Genomic DNA, 3633 nt, shown 5'->3' with positions numbered 1-3633 from the left:
TGAAAACAAAGATATAATACTCTTTCCTTACAACTTCAAGTGAGTGTTACTGTCTTATGCATATTCGGTTTCCCTGCTTAGTAGTCCAGGTTATAGTAATGTAATTGATGAGTTATGCATGCGTGCACAAATTCCACTATATTCTCCTAGAGATTAAGCTTGAGCAGGGACTAGTAACCGTCTTAGACTCGAGACGAAAAGATCCCAAGGACTATGCGGACATGACTCAAATGCTCGAGAAGTAAGTTAAATCGATCATTATCCACCATATCAGCAACTTTGTTCATTTCCTGATATCAAGTAATTGTTTTCTTTGTCTGGCAGGGTTTGGAGAAAATTCACCAAAAAAGCTCCGGGACTGCCGAAGAAGCTGCAATTTAGACACCCAAAAGTAAGTACTATAGTAACATGTTCCGCGCATCTCCTAGTGATTCAAGCGCTAGTTTTATCAATACCATTTGGCATGCTTGCTTATCAGTTTGATTGACCTCTATTTCTTGTAAAGTGGTTGTGGCAGGAACAAGGGAATGATTTCTGTGGATACTACGTTTGCGAGTCCATCCGCCACACGACCTGTGAACGAAGATACTCTGACGAACAATATGAAGTGCGTAAGCAATAATATTCACAATTTTATTTTATTACCATCATTTGTGTTGAGTTTCATTTATTCATATATATATATATATGTGTGTGTGTGTGTGTGTATGTATGTATTGACCCCCTTCTTAAAATTAGATCTTTTGGATGCGGGATGAACTCCTAACACCACATCGTATGCGAGCAATTCAAGAGGAATTTGCGGCATTCTTCCTTGACCACGTGATCGCTGAAGACGGGGAATACTATGTGGATCATGTGTTCGTATATAATTAGGAGATTATATTGTAAGAGATAATTATTGTACATATGTAGCCGGTAGTGTCGGATAGATATACGAGAACTTGTTGTTCGACCAATCTCTCGGAGAAGGAGAGGTGGTCGATATCACTTCTCTCTGTATGCATATATGTTCATGACGATCTTCTGTTTCCTTCATTTGCTTACTAGCTAGCTAGCGTGTCTAGTCCTCTCTATACGTATATAGTACGTAGCGTCGACCAAGCACGGACATAAGAGAGGACACTTCTCTCTATTAATTAGCTAGCTAACACAATATATGAAACACCTAAATTAACCTCCCAAAACCCCCAACCCCCCCCCCCTTTCAAAAAAAAACAAAAACCTCAGCCCCTGAAATGCTGACGCGTGGATGCCTATTGGTCCCGGTTGGTGCCACCGACCGGGACCAAAGGCAAAAAAAAAAACAAAAACCTCAGCCCCTGAAATGCTGACGCGTAGATGCCTATTGGTCCCGGTTGGTGCCACCAACCGGGACCAAAGGCCCTCCTGCCTGGGCTCGGCGCACTGGCCACGTGGAGGCCCATCTATCCCGGTTCCTGTTTGAATCGGGACTAAAGGGTCAGGGTATTAGTAACGACCCTTTAGTCCCGGTTCAAAAACCGGGATAAAAGGCCCTTACCAACTGGGACAGAAGACCTTTTTCTACTAGTGATTGTCACCATGATTTATGATTTTTCATCAAGAAGACATCCAAAAAATTCAACCCAATTTTGCACTCTCTGCCATAATCTATTATCCACACTGGTTTGATAGTTGTGAACTATAGTGCATGGTGTTTTGGTCCGAATTTGATGCGAGGATGTATTGGTCCGAGATGTGGCAAGAAGCATAAGTGGTGAAAGAATACATTTTTTTTTGTGGGGAAGTGGTGAAAGAATGCTTGTGACCGTTACGGTATTGAGAACCAAAATTATAAGTCCATGGCTAGAGCCGACAATGCCAGATTAAGAGTGGGTGAAAGAGAATGGCGGTGGGGCACTGAGGAAGGGAGAAATATACCAATTTTTTTAGTGCAAGGAGCGGATGGTTAAGGAAATAGAAAGAGTAGGAGGAAAGAAACGGGAGGGAATCAATGGTTTTCTGCTAAATGAATCCAAACCACATACAATCAATTTTGACACATATTTCGAATTAAAACAATCATATGTCAACATATCTATTTTTTTATCTCGTGGCAACGCACGGGCATTCAACTAATGGTTTCTTAAGGCATCCATTGCTTGTTTTCCTCTTCTTGGGATTGAGGCAAGATTTTGTCATGTATGGTGTAGGTTTCTTGACTTTTCCCTCCATTTCCATGTTTCTCCAGAGAATCTTGTTGGTATCTTGTTGTTGGCTTAGATGACTGACTAGTGCCAATTTCCTGATATTCTCTTACAATTGTGTTTGAAATCTTTGAGGAGACCTAATACCCCTCGAGGTGTTGTGCTGGTCCGCCACAACGCGGAGAGCCGCGCTGAGGTCGATGCGCTAGGTCGAAGGTAGGTGCGGCATGGGTGGCAATGCTTTGAGGTGATGGTGTTCCAGGCGGTGGTGGATGTGCAGGCGCATCTGAGAGGGCGGTATAGTGGTCGACAAAAGCACTGCGGTGTGTCGCATCACCGTGCTCTGCGATGCATGCAGTCCCTCCTGTTGGTCGTATGATCGAAGACTGTCGTTGCCTAACTTTGTGCATACACAGATACTTCTTTCCCAACGTCTCCTATTCCCGCACTAGCAGATTTACGTTTACCACACTTCACTAGCTCTTTCTCCTCCATTTTTCTGTAGTTGTACGCATGTAGTAGCCCTATACTACAGTACTAGTCTCGATGTGTTATATATTTAATTTCACCCTTGTACATCATACTCTCTCTGTCTCTTCAAATGCGTAGTATTGGCAAACAACTAGATGCATACGTATCTGCGTGTTAGTACTTCGAGTATTGGCCAGCTCTGCATACTTGTCATATATATAGTGGTGCTAGCTAGCTCGCATAGTATCACGTCTGCTCATTATTGCCTGGTAGGTAAACAATGTACTACTGCTTCACCGATCTACTTTGCAGAGAGACGTAAGCTTGTGGCCATATGGACAGACACAGCTAGTGATGTACTGCTGCTTCATTGATCCATTTTGTAAAGAGAAATGCTAGCTTCTAATAATAAGGACAAGCACAGCTAATGTATGTAATCAAAGTGCAAAATTAATGTCCTTAGCAACCATGCATTAGCCAAGTCATCTTCCTGGATCCAGATCGATCTGACGGTTGGAGTTAATATTTGTACATATGTTAGGTTTTCTAAAGAATTGCCAGTCTTCAACTCAGAAAGAAAGATCCGATCAATTGATTGCAACCGTTTTGATGATTATGACAGCTAGTACGGTAGCGAGGGCATTATATTTAGTTTACATTTTTAGAGATATCTATATTATGTGATACAAATTATACAATCATATGTATAGAGACCACAAATTTCTATGAAAATATCTATAATTATTGGTTCCATTTCACTAACAAAAAACACCATAATAATGTAAGTATGTTCTTCTTTGTAAAGTTATAAAGCTTAGATATGCCACTGGACGATAGGTTGTTGTGCGCCTATTATTTCTTGGTAGGTAAAATTGTACTACTGCTTTATCATCCATATTGAAAAGAGAAATGCTAGCTTCTGACCACAAGGACAGACAAAGAAGACGGAGAGGTTTGAGAACATCTTGGCGAAGAAGGAGAAAACATGTTTCAA

This window comes from Triticum urartu, chromosome 6, assembly GCF_003073215.2.
Source record: "Triticum urartu cultivar G1812 chromosome 6, Tu2.1, whole genome shotgun sequence".
Taxonomy (NCBI): domain Eukaryota; kingdom Viridiplantae; phylum Streptophyta; class Magnoliopsida; order Poales; family Poaceae; genus Triticum; species Triticum urartu.
This window is presented reverse-complemented; position numbering follows the sequence as displayed.